Source organism: Zootoca vivipara, chromosome 11, assembly GCF_963506605.1.
Source record: "Zootoca vivipara chromosome 11, rZooViv1.1, whole genome shotgun sequence".
Classification (NCBI taxonomy): domain Eukaryota; kingdom Metazoa; phylum Chordata; class Lepidosauria; order Squamata; family Lacertidae; genus Zootoca; species Zootoca vivipara.
The window spans coordinates 49,665,965-49,688,437 of record NC_083286.1 but is presented as its reverse complement, the minus strand read 5'-3'; the positions used below and the strand labels follow the sequence as shown (position 1 = coordinate 49,688,437).

General features: G+C 46.0%; 1 protein-coding gene across 4 annotated transcripts in view; it reads left to right on the top strand.

Annotated features, from left to right (window-relative positions):
- The window catches only part of NEDD4L (NEDD4 like E3 ubiquitin protein ligase), a 259,415-nt gene that overhangs the window by 89,858 nt on the left and 147,084 nt on the right, over positions 1-22,473 (top strand). Inside the window, exon 1 of one of the 4 annotated variants that reach the window (XM_060280347.1) lies at positions 19,011-19,323. The exons of the other annotated variants lie outside the window; for them this stretch is intronic. The gene's annotated coding sequence lies outside the window, so the exon portion shown is untranslated. Of the gene's footprint in view, positions 1-19,010; positions 19,324-22,473 lie in introns of those variants that run through there. 4 annotated transcript variants of the gene reach the window in all.

Sequence of the window (22,473 nt, the reverse complement as noted above, 5' to 3'; positions counted from 1 at the left end):
GGAATATGCAACCTGAATTTAGTTTTCATGTTTCAGTCTAACAAAGGAGCGAGTCCACCACCTTCCAAAGCCGTCTGTGCCTCTGAGCTTTATAGCGCCAGGCATGCCTTCCTAATGTTTAGTCAAAATCTCCTTTCTTGTAACTGGGATCCATTGATATGGATCCTGCCCTCTGGAGCAGCCTTTTGCAACCTGCAGGTGTCTTGGACTACGACTCCCATCAGCCCCAGCCAACGTGGCCAGCAGTCAGGAATGATGGGAGTTGTAGTCCAAACCATCTGGAGGACACCTCATTGGGGAAGACTGCTCTGGTTCCCCATCAGCTAAGTTCTATGGATCCCCTACTTTTGAAACTTTTGGTATCTCTATGGTAGTTTTTGTTACGTGAATGGTACCACTGACCCATAGGTGAGCCCCCCCCCCCAGACCATCAATTGGGAACCACTGATCTATGTGATTGCCCTTCAATTGATGTGGGCTATCATATTCCCTCTTATGATTATCTCTTCTCCAGGAAAATCATGTGCCTTCTCTGCTTCTCAGATCTCTATCTTTGTATAAAAGCTTGTACTTTTAAAATAGCTTGTGCCCTTTTTCTGGTGGGAAGATAGTAAATACATTTTCCCCATGAATCAATATTAATGGTGACAAAGTGGCTTGAGTTGTGCGGCATTGCTTTCAAGTCTACCAGCTGCTCATTAAAGGTTTTAAGTGGGAGCAAGGTTTGTTCTAAAAACTAAGGAACACACTTTACAAGTCCATAACTGCTACAGCCTTATGGAACTGGGTTAGCTTTGGCTGTAGCATCTCCACATTTTAACCTTCTATGACTGGAATAAAACAGACTAGGAAATTCAGAGGGCGGCACTGGAGAGGTTTAGCAGGGCAACCCCAATGCTCTTTTAACATATGTAAAACCACCAATAGACAAAACAACAAGTAATGTGAGAGGGAGGTTGGGCCTCTGTCCCTCTCTAGAAATCTGAGTTGACTTGTTACATTTGCGGTATCATTTTACCCACTAAAGGATGGAGATGCTTGCAAAGCTTGAAGGTGTTGGTTCATCAGAATGTGTGCCAATTGATCGAAATGTTCAGGCAGGTGCCTTGAGTAAAGTCGGTGCAAATCCTTTTAACAGATACCTTCCATGGAATGTCTCTAGGGTGATTTTCTGCAAAACAATACTATTTACCAGAACAGTGCCATTTTAGTAGGAAAGTTTGTGCCTTTCCCTTCTCGCCTGACTGAGGCATGTTTACGTGGAATTAATTCCCACTAAATTTAATAGTGTTTCCTCCTGAGTCAAGAGGGGTTGGTGCCTTAGAATGGATTCTTCCCATGACAGAAAGTGGGATTCCTGTACAAGCCTGAGGTTCCCTACTTGCCTGTTAAAAATTAAGCAGCTTGCGTAGAAATGGGGAGGAAGGTGGGAGAGGCTTGTTTTAAAGCCTTTGGTGACAGTCCTGAACTTCTGGTGAACCTTTCACTGGTGCTCCACACCTGATAGCATCTTTTCTCTTTCACCATTGAAGAGGCTCAAGGGCAGACTGGTTCCACACTACAGCGCTGATCTATTTTGGCCAGTGGAACCTCATGCCACCATAAACCTGCTAGATGTAAAGCCAGGTGCTATAGGGGGGTTGGCCTCCCCACTTTCTTCATTGATTTTGGCCAGCAAACCCGTTTGTGCCAGGTTGTTGTGCCCTTCTTAACATTGTGGAAGAACAGGTTCTCTCTGTCTTGTTCTTTCAAACGTTGTCCTTGATGCCCTCTTTCACTCGATCATTCATTTTTGAAGCAGTTATGATTTGAGCACATTTCAGTTGACGCACAACACTGCTTGCATGGAGAGCGAGAACAAAACGACTGTTTACTGTGTTTTATGGAGGGTTATTAAAACAGACCGAATCGGGAGCCCTTGTTTTACTTCCCTTCTCCTCGCCCTTGTGTCCTTGGAGGTGATTTGTTCGTGAGCAAGAGATACGGACTGCCTGACCCATGCGGAAGTTAAACCAAAGGATTTCAATCCAGGCTCCTTTGTAGTACAACCCCATCGGATACGCACAGGACTCACCTCTCTATCCACACAGCCCATGCTCCGTTCTGCACCAGTGTGGGGCTTGGTATCTGCAGCATCCTGAGGGTTGCTGTGCTATCTGCTCCAGAGGGGACCTGAGCAAGATTTTCAGTGGATTGGGTGAGATTTTCAGTGTTCTGATTAAAGACCTAAGAAATAGCCTGCTGAACCGCACCAGTGGCCATCAGGTCCAGAGTTCTGTTTTCACAGTGGCCACCAAGATGCCTTTTGCCACTAGTATAGAACGGAGTACAAGTGCGCTTTAATTGCAAAATGTAATTTAAAAGGCCTCACTTTGATTTGACTCTTCTTTGTATGGAATCTGAGCTACTTTTGGCCAAGCGTCCTAGACTTCTTTTTAAAGCTCAGGTGATTCCATTGTCACCAGAGAGACAATGACTCAGAACGGGCTTTTGCAGGTGTTTGGAATTGCATTTTGCATCTGAAATGCATCCAAATTTATTGGAAGCTTATCGTGAAACTGTGCAAACGCTTTAAAATTCTTGTTTTTTTGTTTTGCAAGTTTGCTCCTGCGTCAGCTCTGTGTTAACATTAAGCCATGAGTAATACCATTTTATGTAGACTTGGGTCAACACCAGGCGGGTCTGAACACCAGTTTTCAATTCCGCTGTAGCGTTTCTCACATAAAACTCTGGTATTTCTTGTCTGCTGTTGGATGGAGGCAGGGCACTGGAAGCTGTGAGGATGAGAGTTCCTTATTCATGAATATGTGTAGGAGCAATGCTAAATTAGCAGGAGGTTCATAATAGGGTTCTCTGCAGCCCTGAAGAAGTGTGCATGCACACGAAAGCTCATACCAATGACAAACTTAGTTGGTCTCTAAGGTGCTACTGGAAGGAATTTTTTTTAAAATTTTGCTTTTCCAAGGAAACTGGATAAAAGGGTGATACAGTATAATTAATCACATAGAGCTGAAAGAGGAATTTCCTCCATCTCTCTCTACTTTTCAAGGGAGAAAAGGATGGCCACACTCATGAACTCACGGCCAAGAGAGCAGTGATTGGGAGAACTTGGGAGTCTTCCTGGGTTCTAGGCCACCAATGGTGCCTATGAAGTCCAGGCTGGCATCTCTTGGAATAGATTAATCTGGTTCAGCTACTGAGGTTGAAATCTTCAATACGCCTCCTTGAGAGTTAAGTCCTACTGAGCTCAGCAGAACTAGGGTTCTAGGTAGATGGGCACTGGATGGTGCTGTAAACATTGCAGACCCAATTTCAGAGAGAGCAGCTTAACATCTAAATAGGAAACATCTCGTGGAGAACTTAAATTTCAGGTCTGTAGTTTCTGCTGCGGCATGGGCAGGTGGTTCTGTAATTGTGCCATTCTTCTGCAAAGGGGCTGTGCAGGAGAAAGGTTGGGTTTTCTCTTGCCTCCTTATGTCTCCAGCCCAGTTGGGCTACTTTATAGGTTACACATGCAAATAATTCACCCTGAAGTCAACAAAAAGAGGTAGATCTCCTCCCTCCCAGGACAAAACACAGATGGATGTTTAAGATATGGGAGGGTCAGGGTTTACAAGAGGATTCCTTTCCCGCAGAGTCCGGCAGCAGTGAATTTATAGCTTATACGTGCAGTTTGCTGTTCCTCTCTGCCGTCATCTTGGTGCAACTTTGAAAATGCGCCCAGCAGTCCTGGTTTAGGTATTTGCTCGCCAGTGCCTTTCGAGTCCAGCCCACCACTTTAAGCATTTGACTGTGGGGCCGGTAAGTATAATTTTCAAAGAGCCCTTCTAATTTTCTCAGCAAGACCAGTGAACTAGACCCATGGACATAAAAGAATGAATAGTAATGGGTAGCACTGCTTAGGTAGAAGTTCTACAGCAATTTTAGTCTAGAAGTCGTCCCTTGTACAGCATTTCATATGAAATGCCTTTCTTTTCTGCTTCAGTAAACTTGCATAAAAAGCCCAGTTTCATTGCTGTTTTATGAATTTTACCCAACTAAGAGATAATGTACTTAAGTTACTCAGGCCCCTGAATTCCAGTGGGTCTACTCTGAGTAAGCCCAAATTGTGTGTCTACTTTGAAGTAAGCCCCGTGGAGTTCAGTGGAGTTTTACTCCCAAGTTAAGCATGTAAGAATTCAGGCTGTGTGTGCCTGAATCAAGCCACTATAGACTCTCTTTTTTCCATTCACTGTAATTAAGCATGTCTGAAAAAGAGAGTTGTCCTTTTCCCTGCATATGGATTGGATCGGATCTACCGGTAGTTAATAAACTCCAGTCCCCTCGTCTTTAAAAAAACACCACCAACGCATTTGCTTTCTTCCCTATTTTCACAAAAAGTAGCTCGGTTGCAAATACACTTGTTTGCTGGGATAGGGAAACTGGAAGATATATTTTCTTGGAACATTGTTTCTTATAACTGGCTGGTGTTACACTGGTTTATTTTATGCAAATTATTATTATGTTGTGAGTAGGGATGGCAGATTCTGTACGTTTTAGTTTCTTATTTCCTTAGTCTTAGATTCATTTCTTCACATTTCCATATCAGTTTGCATTTAAAAGAAGGCCTTCACAAAAACATAATCTGCATTTTGGTACTCAATTCTAATATAGAGATGTGCCTAACAGACACATTTCTGCAAGCAAGCAATTTCCTTAGTGGAAGCTAATTGAATGTATGTGAATTTTTATACACAGTTCCTAATAGACACATTGTTTGGAAAAATTGCACTGCACGATTCGGAAAAGTTCCTATGTGGAAAAACGGCTGCATTTTGGTTTTCATATTCTGGCGAAGTGTTAATTTGGTAGGCTCGCAATGCGAAACAAACTGAATTCCTTGCCCATCCCTTGTTTGTGAATCAATCCAGCCATTTTTAAACCTCCTTTGGCAGCTCTCCCCAGCAGCTTTTGAAGGTCTACAATTTTTGTGAATTAACAGTGCAAGTAACTGGATCCTTTTGCTTGCTGGAAGAATGTGTTGGCACCATGTGGAGGTGCATATGGGGAGGACCCAGGTCACATGACCACCACCATCCCTGCTTTTTGTGGGAAAACTGTTGCACGAATCAGCTCTTACGTACATGGTCCTCCTATGGAGTTCCCACAACATGTGCCTCTTTCGGTACACAGGAAGCTTCCTTTCTACTAGGTCACAGTACGTACTGGTCTATATTGTCTGATCTGCTCTGCTCTGACCAGTGCAGGCTGTCTAGGACAGGGGTCGGCAAAGTTTTTGTGGCTTGGGCCAGTTCACGGTACCGTAGGCCGGAGTGTGTGTGCACACGCATGCACAAACACTATTTTTGGTGCTCCTTCTGGCACAGAGGAGGCGTGCACAGCTTCCCATTGGCTGCAGGCAGGGCCGGTGAGTCCATTTAGGCCAACTAGGCAGTTGCCTAGGGTGCGAAAATGGAGAGGGCGCTGGCCAGCCTGCCCCGCAAAACCACCACGCCGCCGCTGCCCCACGGTGCGCGCTCACGCCCCTCCCGCCTATGGAGGGGACGCTGTGAGCTCCTCAGCGGCTACAGTGAGCAAGCGGTGGCGGTAGTGGCGGCAGTGGCGGCAGTGCCCGTAGCTGAAGCCTTCATCTATGGGCGCTGCTGCTGCTGCCGTCGCTCACTGCCGCCGCCGCTGAGGAGCTCACAGCGTCCCCTCCATAGGCAGGAGGGCGCTGAGCTCTCCTTTTGGCTTGCGCTCCTCCCACCTATGGAGGGGCGTCAACGGCGTTATGCGTGCGTCATGACGCATGAGCGCGGGGGGGCGCCAGAAGGTGATTTTGCCTAGGGCGCAAAAAGCCCTAGCACCAGCCCTGGCTGCAGGAGCTTCCTGCAGTCAATGGGAAGCCGGCCAGTGTTGCAGAAGGCGGTCCCCACTCTGCTCCGTGCCCGCGGTGCACAGGAGCCGACCAAGCAGGCGGCGAGGGTCCATGGGCTGGTTAAATGACCCCCATGGGCCGCTTAGGTTGCCGACCCCTGGTCTATGATCTTAAGCAGAGGACTTTCCCATCATCTGCTGTCTGAGATCCTTTTAACTGGAGATGACAGATACTGAATATGGGTCCCTTTGCAAGCAAAGTATGAGCCCTACCTTCCCTACCTTTAGATAGTTCCTCCTGTATGGTGGATATGAGGGGGCATGTGCCCACTGTTCCATCACATAAATGGGACTAAGGCATGTGGCATTTCATAGAATCATAGAGTTGGAAGGTACCACAAGGGTCATCTAGTCCAACCCCCTGCAATGCAGGAATCTTTTAACCAACATGGGGCTCGAACCCATGACCCTGAGATTAAGAATCTCATGCTCTACCAACTAAGCTATGGAGCAAGCCATGGAACTAGTTAAGCGGTACACAGTGGTACCTTGGTTCTTGAACTTAATCCGTACCGGGAGTCCGTTCGACTCACAAAACCGTTCGAAAACCAAGATGCGGCTTCCAGTTGGCTGCAGCAGCTTCTAAAAAAGATTTGCAAACCGGAACACTTATTTCTGGGTTTGTGGCGTTCGGGAGCCGATTGGTTCAGGAGCCAAGCCATCCGAGAACCAAAGTACCACTGTACAAATTTTGCCAGCTGTAAATAAAACCTCTAAGCAGATTACAAAGATGTAAAAACAACAACAACATTAAACTTGCCAATAAAAACGAACAAGTTATAAAAAAGCAAAATGAATAAAACCAACAGCTAAAATTATACATTAAGAGCCAAAATTGCAGATCAAAAATACACCTCAGCTCCACATGTCTGGGTAAGCCTACCTGAACAAAAAAAGTATTTAGCAGGCACCAAAAAGAATACAGAGGTGGTGCCAGCCTAATGCCAAGGGGCAGGGTGTTTGAGTACAAGAGCTGCCACACTAAAGATTGGTCCATTAACAAGTGTACAGTGAGCATTATGTGATGTTTGTAAGACTAGTTAACATGTGGATTTCTCTGTACTGTACATTGTTTTCCAATAGCAGCTCTCTGCATAGGGTGCTTCTCCATCTGAAGGAACCTAAACCAGTCCATGCAGCTTCATATTCTGGACACTGACTGGCAGCAGTTCTCCAGGGTTTCTTGCAAGGGTTCTTTCCCAGCTGTACCTGGAGACGAGGAAAACAAGCACCTCCCTAGATCTGCAAGGAAAAACACCTGCGCAATCAAGCCTGACGAGGACAGGGAACAGTTTAAAACAATTTATGCACCGCAGACAAAACTGCTGTGATATGGTAGCTGCTTTGTGTGTCCTGGTCTCCAAAATGCACCCTGGGCTAAGATTCTGCAACCATTTTTGCTGCCATCACCGAGACAAGGGGATATTTGCAGGTGTTGGCATGCCTCCCTAAGTTTCCCTTTACACATGCAAGAACATTGGAAATGAAAATGCCTGCCTGCAGGCTTAGAGCCCCTTGATACATTGGATCCAGGGAATCCTAGAGTTGGAGGGGACCCCCGTGGATCATCTAGTCCAGCCCCCTGCAGTGCAGGAATATGAGCTGTCCCCTAGCAGCCTGCAAGGTTGGTTTTTCTTGGTTTCTTCTCCCCGCACCCACAGGCATTTCCAAGAGGATTCTCTGGAATGGGCAAGGGGGGAAGGCTTGAAACCGGGAGAGGCAGAGTTGGCAGAAATTGGGACCGCCTCCCTCACTGTGCAAATAAAACTCCCTTCTTAAGCAAGAAACTATTTGGCAACCCCTGCTCCTCCCCCATTCTGTTTATAGCTACACACCTGTTTTTATTGTACATCTAATCACTAAAGAAATGCGACAAACAGTGTACAGTGGTACCTCGGACATCGAACAGAATCCGTTCGACTTCCAAAATGTTCGGAAACCAAGGTGCGGCTTCTGATTGGCTGCAGAAAGCTCCTGCAGCCAATCGGAAACCACGTCGGGCGTCCGAGTTCCAAAGAACGTTTGCAAACCAGAACACTCACTTCCGGGTTTGTGGCGTTCGGGAGCCGAAACGTTCGACTTGCAAGGCGTTTGTTAACCAAGGTACGAATGTACTTTGGAGAGGGTCCAGGTATAGCGACAAGTTTATTGTGCACACAGTTGCAAACCTGTGCATAAGTTTCCTTAACTCTGAAACATCATGTAACTAGTCCCACAATTAGGAGCCAAGCAATTGGATAGTGACGCTCTTACCCTTTGGAATAATCCCCAGGTCCATTTCAATAAACTTATCACATTTTCTTGTATTTACTACTCACTATCTGAAACCAGTTTCATAATGTTCAGATTGCAGGCCTGTCCCTTCCTTACTGTCCTGCTTCTGATTCTCTCTTGTGGTGCCGTAATGTGCCTCTTGTGTCACATGGCTCAGTTCTCTGTGTGATAACAACAGATGAAATGGCAAGCATAACATGAAAACAAGTAATAGGGCCATAAAGATTGCTGCATAATTCTCTAAGGGTGTAACGCTGTTAGGTAATATTTTGACTAGCTCATTTGAGTTTTCGGATGCAACAATCTCTTAGGGCTAAACCGCAAAGGCAAATTACAGGTTGCCTTAATCAGGCATGGCCAAACTTGGCCCTCCAGATGTTTTGGACTACAATTCCCACCATCCCTGACCACTGGTCCTGTTAGCTAGGGTTCAGGGGAGTTGTAGTCCCAAAACATCTGGAGGGCCAAGTTTGGCCATGCCTGCCTTAAATGCATTATGATACACACACACACACACCCTGCAAACACATCTCCTCCCTGCCACTAACATTATATTGGTTGCAGATGTGTGATTTGACATTCTGCTCAGCATTGCCAATGTAGCAGAGGAAACTGGGCCATGGTAGTGCTGCATTATGTATTACATGTGCTTTATAACAACAGCAACAAATTTATTATTTATATGCCATCCATCTGACTGGGTTGCCCCAGCCACTATGGGTGGCTCCCATCAAAATATTAAAAACAATAAAACCTAAAACACTAAAAACTCCTCTATATTGGACTGCCTTCAGATGTCTTCTAAAAGTCAAATATTAAATAAGTTGTTCTCAAAGGTGGTTTTTGACAATTCTCTGGAGGAATTTGTGGACCACAACTTTTTTCTTCTTCAGTGCTGCTTTCAAAAGCAGACCTGTATTATGAAATTCATGGGTACTAGGATAGCTCCAGTTGCTTAGAGTGAGGTGCTGATAACGCCAAAAGTTGCAGGTTCAATTCCTATATAGGACAGGTGCATATTCTTGCATTGCAGAGGCTTGGACTACATCAGGCATCCTCAGCCCTCCAGATGTTTTGGACTACAATTCCCATCATCCCTGACCACTAGTCCTGTTAGCTAGGGATCATGGGAGTTGTAGGCCAAAACATCTGGAGGGCTGCAGGTTGGGGATGCCTGGACCACATGATCTGCAAGGTCCTTTCCAATTCTATGATCCACCTCTCTATGAACAGGCTAAAGCGGAAGAGTCTGTTTAAGTTGGGGGAAATGAATATTGTTATAATAATTTATATACCTGCCTTTAACTTCGAGAAGAAACACGAAGGTGGTTCACACACAAGTGAAAGCCAACATCAAATTAGCAAGTATAAAGCAATTATAAAAATATAATTAAAATACATAGCAAAATGATTTCATCAAAACATCTACAATTAAAACGTATAGTAAATAAGCTCGTTAAATGTAGCTCCAATGGTTAAAAACAGTTAAAAGAACAATTTAAACAGAAGGTTGAAGCCAGGAGATCAGGGAACGATTGTCTAAACAGGTGTGTCTTCAAGAGATGGCAGAATGCCAGTACTCATGGAGCAACTTTTATTTCAGTAGGGAGGGCGTTACACAACAGCAGTGCGACTGGTGAAAAAGTCCATCTCTGTGTTGCCACCAACCCGAATAGTTGTCAGGCCATGGCAAAACTAACTAGGTTCAATTTCTAAATTGCTATACTGCCCTTCATCCAAAGATCACAGGGCTGTTTAAAATACAAAACATTTGTTATTCTTAATGCCCTTTCTGGGCAATAAATGGGAAGGGGGTCCTATGGGTAACCTAGTCCAGAGTTGTTTAGGGGTTTGTAAGCAAGTGTTGTTGTTGTTGTTTAGTCGTGTCCGACTCTACGTGACCCCATGGACCAGAGCACGCCAGGCACTCCTGTATTCCACTGCCTCCTGCAGTTTGGTCAGACTCATGTTGGTAGCTTCGAGAACACTGTCCAACCATCTCGTCCTCTGTCGTCCCCTTCTCCTAGTGCCCTCAATCTTTCCCAACATCAGGGTTTTTTCCAGGGAGTCTTCTCTTCTCATGAGGTGGCCAGAGTATTAGAGCCTCAGCTTCAGGATCTGTCCTTCCAATGAGCACTCAGGGCTGATTTCCTTCAGAATGGATAGGTTTGATCTTCTTGCAGTCCATGGAACTCTCAAGAGTCTCCTCCAGCACCATAATTCAAAAGCATCAATTCTTCAGCGATCAGCCTTCTTTATGGTCCAGGTCTCGCTTCCATACATCACTAATCGGAAAACTATAGCTTTAACTATACGGACCTTTGTCGGCAAGGTGATGTCTCTGCTTTTTAAGATGCTGTCTAGGTTTGTCATTGCTTTTCTCCCAAGAAGCAGGCTTCTTTTAATTTCGTGACTGCTGTCACCATCTGCAGTGATCATGGAACCCAAGAAAGTAAAATCTCTTACTGCCTCCATTTCTTCCCCTTCTATTTTTGTATGCAAGTACCGTGTTTCTCATATTTTAAGTCATCCCTACAAAATAAGCCATGGCAGGATTTTCCTGAGTTGAAGAAATATAAGACATACCCCAAAAATAAGCCGTAGTGGTGGGAGCAGGTCTGGATGGCGCCATGGAAGAGGAAGATGCCTGTAAGCGCCCGGAATCGGCTGCTGCTGCCCCTCCAAAATGTCCAGCAGCATGCACCGTGCCAAGCGCTGACCCGGCGGCGGGACGCAGCAAGAGCCGCAGCGCGCGCTGCTCCGAGCCCCGACCCGGCAAGAGCCTCAGCGTGCGCCGCGTGGAGCCCTGACCCGGTGGGACCCAGCAGTGTGCCCTGCTGAAGCGCCGACAACGCGCGCAGCAGCCGCCAGTTCCGGGCGCCGAGCCGCGACAGGAAGAGGAGGGATGCAGCGGGACGCAGCTACAACGACAAAAAACACCCGGCCGAGCCTTCATTGGCCGCCGCGGCTGCCACTCGCTGGTCCCTCCTCTTCCTGTCGCGCGCGCTGCAGGTCCCCGCCAGTCTCGCTGCTGGGTTGGCGCTTGGCGCTGGCGCTGCGGGACGCAGCAAGAGCCGCAGCGCGCGCTGCTCCGAGCCGGGATCCGGCAAGAGCCTCAGCGAGTGCCGCGTTAAACCCCAACCCGGCGGGACCCAGCAGCATGCCCTGCTGAAGCGCCGACAACGCGCCCAGCAGCGCAGCAGCAGCCAGTTCCGGGCGCCGGACAGGGGAGGTACCATACTGTAATTTTTTAAAAAAATAATAAGACACCCCCGAAAATAAGCCATAGGCTTATTTTCTTGAGAAAAAAAGATTATAAGACATGACTTATAATATGAGAAACACGGTAGGAAAACCTTATAGCTGCTTTAGTGGTTAATAGGCAGTCCGTGCATATATCACTTAGCATTGGTGTGATGACACACACTTGGTAAGAATTAAACCTCACCACCTGGCTCACGGAAGTTTTGCACCTGCCACACAGCCTCCAGACCAACCATAAGGGAAGCCCCACATAGAACACATTTCAGTAGTCTAAATGTGAAGGTTATCCATATCCCAGGAAAGGGTGCAGTTGATGCACTTAGGCCTCCCCGGACAAATAGGGTAGACAGGCTATATGCAAGGTCAATGAATCTGGCCTTATTTCTGGTGTCAAGGGCAGAAAAGTACAGCACCCAGTTTTGCAACCTTTCCTCAGACCATCCGTATGCCACTTACCGACCATCACCTTAAGAACCTCTAATTTAACTGGTATTAACTGGAGTATTAACTGGAGCCGAGCCTGTTAACCTGCCAGCTCTGATTTTGTACTACGTGGGTTGACTTGCGGTTGGTTTGAGGGACCATTCCCTGTTCTGTAGGGAGTGGTGATCTGATCTGCACTTTGGTTTGCAGAAACAGGGTTTTCCCCGAAAAAAGAATGACCCTGCCCTCCACGAGTTTGTCTTATCGGTGGCCACAAGACATGATAGCAACTTGGAACCGTTCTATTTTAGAGGACGCCTCTTGAGAAGGCATCCCCAAACTGCGACCCTCCAGATGTTTTGGCCTACAACTCCCATGATCCCTAGCTAAGAGGACCAGTGGTCAGGGATGATGGGAATTGTAGTCCAAAACATCTGGAGGGCTGAAGTTTGGGGATGCCTGCTCTTGAGCATTAGATATTGATGCAAACTTCTAAAGCAGGGATGACTGATGTCCTCCTGCCAGACCTAGGATCCTGGGGAGACTTCCTTGGAGGAAGAAGGCTTGGCACCCAGTACTGCTCAGGACTTGGAATAACCTGCTAAAGTCTTAAGGCAGCCTGAATAACTTGTGTCATTGACACCTAGCCCCCAACAGCATCTCTGACTATACCCTGGAATCCACCACCTTTGCCCATTAGATCTGAATGGTGATGACTGCTGTGGGAAGCCTAGAATTCATGTAGGAGTGCTTGTTTTGGACACCAGAAAGCTCCACAGGCCTCATCAAGAATAAGTGGACATTCAGGAGGAGGAAAAAGCCAGAGAAGACCCAGCTCTTAAATCACCCAGCAGGGGACCAGGAAAGTGAGGGGCTGGCAGGCAGTGAGGATGCACGCCTCTTGGCTTTTCCTGGGCTCCTTCTTGGGTAATAGCACCCTACTGATCTCCTTTGCCCAGCTATCTCCAGAGCCTCTTTTGCTCAGCTCCTTTGTCTCTAGCCCCAGCACTAGGTTCTGGTCATGGATACTGCCCTACCCTAATAGTGAACACCTTACAAGCCTTGTTGGGACAGGAGGATGCTGCGCTAGATGAACCTTTGACCTGATTCAGCAAGGTTGTCCTTCTCTTCTTATTATATCAGAGGTAGACAATGTGGTACCTTCCCGATTCCACCACCCACCATCCCTGAACACTGGCTGCCCTCAACCTTCAGACTACCTGGCAGCAAGTCAGTAAGTCCAAAGTTCAGAGTCCAGGGTCAATCCAAGTAGGCCAAGCTTTGGTCCAGTAGTCAGGATACAGTCCAGAGTCAAATAGAGCTCATAGAGATCCAGGGGCACCCAAGCCAAGGGCATCCATCCATCAACATGGGCAGTTCAGCAGACCCAGCCGCTCAGCTCTGCTTCCCTTTTGCACTTTGCATGCTAATTGCAGCATCTGGGCTTGATGAGGCTTGTGACCCCCACCTGTCCTGAGCCTCCTCCAGCTGAGGAATCGCACACCTCCTCCCAGAGCTAGCGAGCCCCACCTGGCCAGCTAGAGATCTGGGTTGTGGGCCCTTGCCTGCCTCAGCCCCCCTGGTTCACTCCTCCTGCTGCTCCCTATGCCTCAGAGACCCCACCGTGTTTGGGGAGAGAGGGACATGCTGGTTCTGGTGATGGGTCCTGCTGTTCTGGTTCCTGTGGATTGACCTTCGTCCCTTTGCCGTCCTCTCTCACCCCGTGAGTACTTCCTTTCCCACTACCTGCTTGCCCCGGTGTGTCCCAGTCCCAGATCCACACCTTGTCGAGATCCTCTTCCTCCATTTCCTCTTCCCTGTGGCACTGGCCATGCAGGCCGGGGCTGCTGGAAACAGAATCCTTCATCACCTGGGAGGGTGACACACTGCCTTCTCCTGCTTTTTCTATGGTGCCAGATGCTCCGGCCTACTTAAGAGGCACAGCTCCAAAGCTTCCACCTTTTTAATTCTACCAGCACTTGCACTTTCTTGGGTATCTCATCACTAAACCTTCTGGCCTATCCAGTGTCCTGGTTCGGAACATAAAGATACCCAAGGCAGATTTTTAATTGAGGCCATTTCGATTGCAAGGAAATAGGCCACTTTAAAGATTTTTCTTTTTGTATGCGACATTCAAAATATATTCCATGGGGAAAATGTTTGGACGCTTGACTTGTCAAGACAGAGACTGCAGTTTATAGGTGTTATGCAATTCTTCTTCTTTTTACCGCAGTAAGGAGCAGAAACATCAAATCCTTAGGCTGGGTATAGTATTTTTTGCTCCACAAGACGCACCTTTTCCCTCCTAAAAATGGAGGGAAACCGTCTGTGCGTCTTATGGCGTGAAGGCAATGGACGACAGCAGGATCCCTCGAGCGGAGGGATGCCTCTGCCGCTGGCGCCATGGCTCCCAGTGACGGCGGAGGGACGAGCAGCCTGAAATCGGGCTGCTCCCCCCTCTGCCGCTGCCAGAGGCGGAGGGGTGGGGCAAGCAGCCCAAAAGCAGGCTGCTCCTCCCTCTGTTGCCGCTGCTGCCAGTGGCATTGATTCAGAATTTTTTTTCTTGTTTTCCCTTTCTAAAAAAACTAGGTGCGTCTTATGGTCAGGTGCGTCTTGTGGAGTGAAAACTACGGGGTGTGCACACACACACACACACACACACACAAACAAACAAGTGTTTTGTAAATGGCTAAACACAGATTCTGATATTGGGATGCTGTTTATGCAAGAGCAAGGAATAATACCCACTGGATTAGCCGTAGCACAGTCAAATCGATTTTAGAATCAATGAGACTAAATAGGTTTAAAGTCAGGCTACATCAGCATAACTCACTTGTGAATTGGACTGCTTAGACCAATAATACATGCCACAGAAATAATCTAATCCTTTTAACCCTGCATGTGTGCATTGATACTTGGGGATTCGAACTCTTAACACAGCCAGTGAGATATATTTGCACTGAAACTAAAGTTCAGTGCACAGAATTGACGTTTTGGTGACACAGATTCTGATTGCTAGGTGTTTTTTGTTTTGTTTTTTAAGTGTTTATTGGTGACTAGAGGGCCAAGCCTGACATTATATAGTAAATCAGACATTGCACAGAAAACATATGTAAATATTTCAATGTTGGTGCTTAAAAATGAAAATAGCTGTGAGAGGCTGCAGACTTTTCTGGAAGATATTCGTATTTCTCCTTGTGGGTGGAAATGCAGTGTTTGAATTTTACACTTCTGCAAAATCTGCTTGAAAGAGGCAAAATTGGGACGAGTGCACACACCATAAGCAGTAGTCCCACTTTCAAATTACATTCCAGGAAGAAACAAGTACCTGCCACTCAGTGTTCGAAATTAGCCAGGTGCTAGGCGCATTTTGCATCTGGCTATTGGCCACTTGCAACCAGGTGGAGAAGCCTGGGGATCACTGGATCTTGACCGTTTTCATATACTGTATTTTTCCATGTATAAGACACCCCCATGTATAAGATGCCCCCTATTTTTAGGGACTCCAATTTAACAAAATAGGGGGGAGATTGCCCCGTGTATAAGACGCTCCACAGTTCTTCACATAATTTTAAAGTAAAAACAACAACACTGGTCTTATACACAGAAAAGTACGGCACATCCTGTAGAATTCTATATAGATTATCTGCACAACCAGAATGAATTTCAGAAACCAAATTGCTTTTTTCTCTGCAGGCTGAGCAGGAGCAGTGAACAAGGTTATAGTTAATTGTTGTCACTTTTCTCCACTTACCTAACCCTCCACCCCCCCACTGCGTTGCTCACATTGTGAAGAATAGTCTTACATTATGACTGGTCCGTGTCACCCATAAGAAAAAGAGGTAGGAATAGACCAATACAGTGGTACCTGGGTTTGAGAACTTAATTTGTTCTGGAGGTCCGTTCTTAACCTGAAACTGTTCTTAACCTGAGGTACCACTTTAGCTAATGGGGCCTCCTACTGCACGATTTCTCTTCTCATCCCGAAGCAAAGTTCTAAACCCGAGGTACTATTTCTGGGTTAGCAAAGTCTGTAACCTGAAGCATCTGTAACCTGAAGCGTCTGTAACCCGAGGTACCACTGTATATATGTGGACTATCCCTGGATAAAATGTATTTTCTTCTTTAAGTTCTCAAAGCTCTTACCTAGCTCATGGCTGTCATCTGAACTAGCCAGATGTTTCACTGAAAATCAATCACGGCCATTCCATCATTTGAAAAATAAGGTTTTGGAGCTGCCTTGCCCCCAAATGGCAACTAGACTTTCCCTTTTGTTGTCTGTAACCTTGGTTTAAGGACCCATTTGGAGCCTAGCTTTATATATATGAGTTTCCAACACTGCTCTTGGCCTTATTTCAAAAGTTCTCTGCGAATGATCAGCTCAGATCTCTGGCAAAACTGATCTGCCCCCTCAACTGGCAGCCTACTTGGCAGAAAGACCAGAGTAGGGAGTTGGCCCCACCCACCGATAGCTGCAGCTCCTCCCACTGACAGCATGCAAGCCCCTAGCATAAGGGAATTTCACCCTCAACAGAAAAGTGATTTCTTTGTTTCATGCTCCTGCAAAGGGATGCCACTTGAATGGTGGAAATACCTCTAGCTTTGGCCTGCAATAGCCACGGGAGTCTATCCCATTTGCCGCATCTTGTGATTCCTTTTTTGCATTTTGGAAGCCTCCCTGTGGGTTTAAATTTGGCTTCTTGCCTATCAGAGGAAGATTTGGCAATAGGCATGCCTTTGCAGTGTTCCTGGGAAATCCCCAGAGCTAAGTGTGGCTCCATTTTGGGGATTTCAACATAACCACTTCTGCCTTCATGCACAAACTGGTTCAGCAGAGTTCACCCTGTCTTAGATGGAGCATCTGCTGCACAAACGCTTCAAGGAGCCTGGGATTGCCACACATATTCTGCTCTCCCCCCCTCTTTGTTATGATGTATGCTCATGCCATAGTTACCATGGGAGCCGGTGAGCTGGTGGGAGGGGGGGGGGAGAGAAGAATAAAAGCCATTTCTTAATTGCTAAATGTTGCAGCTTTCCATGTGCGTTAGCTGACATCTCTGGTAATTGGATTTCACATATATTCTCTCTCTCTTCTCACCCCGCATTCTGCTGTGGCTTTCTGTGTTTTGACTAATACTCTACTGCGGCATTGCCTAGCATCCAGAACGAGGCACGTTTTTGGTTCCGTTCCCTCCCTCCTGGTTCTGTTATTGCTGCCAATGTGCAAGGCTTTCTGAGTTTCCAGAAAGGACTGACTGGGACTCAGCTAACAAGCCCCACCGACAGAAGGCTGCACAAGGTCTTCTGCTAGTGCAACGAGGCTTCTCCCCTAGTGTGCCCTACCCCACCCCACCCAAAAAATAGGTTTGGGGTGTGTGCCAGGAGAATCACCAGGACAGTGCAGGGGGGGGGGGGCAGAGAGAGCAGATCATTCCATCAGGCAAGCAGAGACGCTTGCACTGAAGAAATGACCTGCTTAGCACTATGCTGAATTCCTCCTGCCGTGTTTTGTGGTTCTGCCTCCAGCACACAGCTGTTGCCTCTTAATAATAGAAAACTCTGGGAGTATCGTGACTCGAAGAGAAATCCCACCAGGCTCTTTAAGGACCATTGCGTTCAGATGCCCACTAGATAAGAACAGCCTTCCTCTGCTGCATGGGGAACATACTTCTTATTTTTGTAAGCTGAAGAAAGTCATAAGCATTCAGGTTTCCCTCCATTCCTGAAACCCCTGGTTAATTGGTTTCCAGGCCCAATTCAAAGTGCTGGTTTTGACCTACAAAGCCTAAAGCAGCTCAGGACTGCAATTCCCCAAGGGCATATGAACCTACTCAGTCCCTGAGATCATCTTCTGAGACCCTCCTTTGTGTGCCTCCTCGAGAGGTCCAGAGGATGGAAAAACGAGAACAGGGCCTTCTGTGCAGTGGCTCCCCGTCTGTGGAATGTTCTCCCCAGGAAAGTTCGCCTGGCTCCTTCATTATACAACTTTACACTTCGGGCAAAAACATTCATTTTAAAACCAGGCATTTGGGGGGGGTATTGCCTTGTTGTGTTTTATTTTGATTATGTATTTTGTGGTTTTATATTTTGATTTTGTTCTCTGAACCGCCATGAGACCTCTGGGTATAGGGCGGTATATAAATTGAATAAATGAATAAAAATAAAAAATAACAAGTTTTCAGTTCCCACCGCCAGTCATTGTAGACCAGGCATAGGCAACCTTGGCTCTCCAGGTGTTTTGGAACTACAACTCCCATTACCCCTAGCTAACAGGGCCAGTGGTCAGGGATCATGGGAGTTGTAGTTCCAAAACATCTGGAGAGCCAAGGTTGCCTATGCCTGCTGTAGACAGTACTGAACTTGATGATTCTGTGTTCTATATTAGGTGCAGGGAACCCTTGGCCCTCCAGTTGTTGCTGAACTACAGCTCCTATAAGCGCCAGCAAGCATGGCCATGGACGATGGGAGTTGTAGTTCAACACCATCTGGAAGACCAAAGGTTCCCCGCACCTGTTCCATAGCTTCAGCCTTGGCTCTGATTTCGCTAAGTGGATTTAGGCAGGTCTTATTCTCTCGATGTCGCAACCAACCAACCCCCCCCCCCCCAAAAAATAATTCTCTACCTTTCAGAGTCATCGTGAGGATTGTGATGGGGCAATGTTTGTTTTATTTATTACATTTTGAGGGTGGCGTACACGGTCCATCGCTTTTCAATTGTATCCTTGCAGCATCCCTGAGAGACAAGTTAGTCTGAGAGAGTGAGCGCCATGCCAGAGTAGGATTTGAACCCAGCCAAGTCCTGGTCTGGCGCTCCAACCACTACACCACACTGCCTCCTGACGCATAAAGCACTTTAAGCACACAAGAGGAGCTCTTCAAATGCCAAGGGCTTTTGCTTTTTTCTCCAGTCCCTTTGCTGTCTTCCGTTTCTGAAGCAGGCAGGGCATTGTGAGCAGGGAATTGGAAGGGAATTCGTTTGAAAAATTAGTAGTGTACCTTGGAACGGTGGTGAAAGCAGCATAGGTGGAGTCTCTCTCTCTCTCTCTCTCTCTCTCTCTCTCTCTCTCTCTCTCTCTCTCTCTCTCTCTCTCTCTCTCTCTCTCTCTCTCTCTGTGTGTGTGTGTGTGTGTGTGTGTGTGTGTGTGTGTGTGTGTGTATTCAAAGCTCCCTTGTCATACAGACAAGGTTTGCTGTCTTCCCCGTGAGTCATCATTATAGCTCACAGCTCCCTGAATTCCAGCTTAGCAGCGTGAGAGCAAGATTTCTAAGAGGGGGGTGGTGGAGAGAGGTGTGCCTTCGCTTTCCAGAACCTAAAGGGGGGAAGAGAGATAAATACATATGCAGTACGCGCAAGAAGGAAGTTGCTTTGGAAGAGGAAGTGCAGATTCAGGGCTCCAGAATCCAAATTTTATCCCTGCCGCCCGTCTGCAGCGAGTGAAGAGGAAGGTAAGGACAAAAGAAACCCTTGTGATCTCTTTCCTCCTGTTAGAGAATTTCTCTTTGGGGTTCCCCCCCCTTCTTTTTATGTGATTGCCTCCACCTTTGCCGAGACAGGCCCTTTGCTAAGATTCTGCTGCCGAATCAGATGTGTGCCTCTCTCTCTCCCCCCCCCCCCGCCATTTGCACCACAGTGCTTTTCTTATTTTGATCTGTACTTGGAACGTAATATGAATAAATATATATAAACGTAGTCTGGCCTTACGACTGCTGTAGAAGCCAGGGAATGGGGGGCAGTCATTGTGTTGCATCTGTAGCTTCCAGATTTGTGGGTGTTTTTTTTTAAGGGAGTTACTACAACACAGAGATGTTAGGTACTGGCTGCCGATTTATTATTCCATTTCCCCGGGGGGGGGGGATCTCGTAAGAATTTCGCCCCAGCATTCTGTCTCCAACACCCAAATATCCCCGGGAAGCTCAGTGTAGTGTTGGGTGTAGTTGGAGGCAAATTCCCATGACGTCATTTTCGGCACCTGCTAATCCTAAATTAGGGTTATTCTGATGTTGCCGCTTTCCACTGGCAGGCCCTATCCTTTATCAGACCCCTGCCTTTGATTTTTTCTAGTGTTATTTAATTTAAACAGCTCCACATAATGCTGGAGTGGAATTGCATCAGTCTTCCCTTGGTTCCCCCCTGAAATCTACTACTACCTGTCAGTGTCATTGGATTCTAGTAATGAGATTTATTTATTTTTTACAAGGTTTTTATTTCCCCTCTCCTCTTCACCCCACACTTGTGGCCTCTAAACTAGGAAGGCTTTTCTTTAAAATGATGTTTCTATCCTCTGCCCACTCCTATCTGACTTTATCTACCTTTTTCAGGTTGTCTATAATATCCCTGCACACAGTATTCTGACTGCATCTGTGGCTTTAGATCTGTCTTAAATGAATGTCCTTAAGATGCTTGTTTTGTTTTCTTTCCCTCGTAGTCGAGAACACTGGATTTAGCCGTGTTTACTCCGAGTCTAACGCGCCATCAAATCTAATGCGCACCTCAATTTTCAGAACCTTGAAACCCCCCAAAAAACTATTTGCTGGTGAATGTAAACGTGCCATCGAATCTAATGCACACTTTAATTTTCGCAGCGTAATTGGGCCAAAAAAGGTGAGCATTAAATTTGAGTAAATAGAGTTCCTTCCTTCCTTCCTTCCTTCCTTCCTTTCTTTCTTTCTTTCTTTCTTTCTTTCTTTCTTTCTTTCTTTCTTTCTTTCTTTCTTTCTTTCTTTCTTTCTTTACTGTGGCAGCCTGCCTGACATTGTCATTGAGCGTCCTACTACTGTATTGCCCCAAGGTCTCTCTGCTAGATATTGCAGATTCTGGTTCAGACTCCACCACTAATATAATAATAATAATAATAATAATAATAATAATAATAATAATAATTTTATTTATACCCCGCCCTTCCCAGTCAAGACCGGGCTCAGGGCGGCTAACAGCAAGAATATCAAAGCAAGCATAAAACAATTCAATTAAATTGCAGATTAAATACAATGTTAAAATTCAATTTTAAAATTAGGAATCTACAAGTGCATTTAAATATCTGTAGGATAAAGCCTTAGGGGAGGGCAACACTGGGGTCAGACTGAGTCAGTCCAAAGGCCAAGTGGAACAGCTCCGTCTTGCAGGCCCTACGAAAAGATGACAACTCCCTCTGGGCCCTAGTCTCCTGAGAGAGAGCGTTCCACCAGGTCGGGGCTAGTACTGAAAAGGCCCTGGTTCTGGTCGAGGCCAGTCTAACCACCTTGTGACTCGGGATCTCCAGTATGTTATTATATAATATGAAGGTAGTTTTTTGGCCTTGCTACCTATTACCATTCTTCTAGTTTATATGAGTCCAGGAACATTTGTAGCCTTCGCTGTAGTGAGTGCTTAAAGCAGACTTAAGATGTAGTCCCAATTTGGGACCTTGTGAAGTGTTGTTGTTGTTTTTACAATCAAAGGGTTTCTAAATTGCATTATTTTTATTTAAAAAATAACTATCTTCACACTTCACTAATAAAAATCATTTTTATTAATTTTCAATTACAAAAATCCAGTATGTGCCATATTATATTAATACCAAATAGCAATACCAGTTCAAATACAAATAAATTACATAGCTAAGTATAAATTTTGTGTGGTTTCCCACGCGCTTCCCAAGGTCTGCTTCCCTTTAATTCTGCCTCCAGACTGTTGCTCAAACCAAATACAACCCTTTTTTTGATAAAATCCCTTATACCACAGCTACAATGATTAACTTCAAGTTTTCATTAATACATATAGTGATTTGTAAATTTGCAAATTAAGTTCTCCTTCTTCCTGTGTGAGGTTTTAATCAATGGTTCCTTTATTCCTTTTTCAAATATTATGTAATAATAATAATAATAATAATAATAATATACCGGTATTACCTATACCCCGCCCATCTGGCTGGGTTTCCCCAGCCACTCTGGGCGGCTTCCAACAAAATATTAAAATACAATGGTCTGTTAAACATTAAAAGCTTCCCTAAACATGTTCAGAAGCCATGTCCCAATAATGGAACCATAGAATTGTAGAGTTCGAAGGGACCCTGAGGGTCCTCTAGTCCAACCCCCAGCAGTGCAGGAATATTTTGCCCAACGTGGGGCTTGAACCCACAATGCTGAGATTAAGAGTCATATGCTCTACTGACAAGATGTTTTGTATTTCCTCCCACAAAATGCTGATCGACAACAAATAATGCACAGTCGCAGAAATGGGCACAACACATCATTCAAGTTAAATAACTGATTGTTGGCATCTGTCTGTCTTGGGAGACAAAGTCAAACTTTTGGAAGGTTGCAGTACCTGCCATGGCTGTAGATATGGGAGAGACATGTTTTGCTGCAGCCGGGGCAGATGAAGAAGTCTGGTTGTAATGCTGCTAATGCAATAAAATTAAATAACTATGTTTACGCTGTATTTGGAAATTAGGGACAAAATTGTGTTGGAGACAAAAATGTGTGATTTGGATGGTCAAAAAAATCAAGGTGCTGGGCTGTATTCAGCTTCCCTGTTCTACTAGTGCAAGCCAGCACAAGTATTCCCACTAGTGCAGTGGGGCTTCCCCCCCCCCCCGTTTTCCTCCAGCTCCTTTT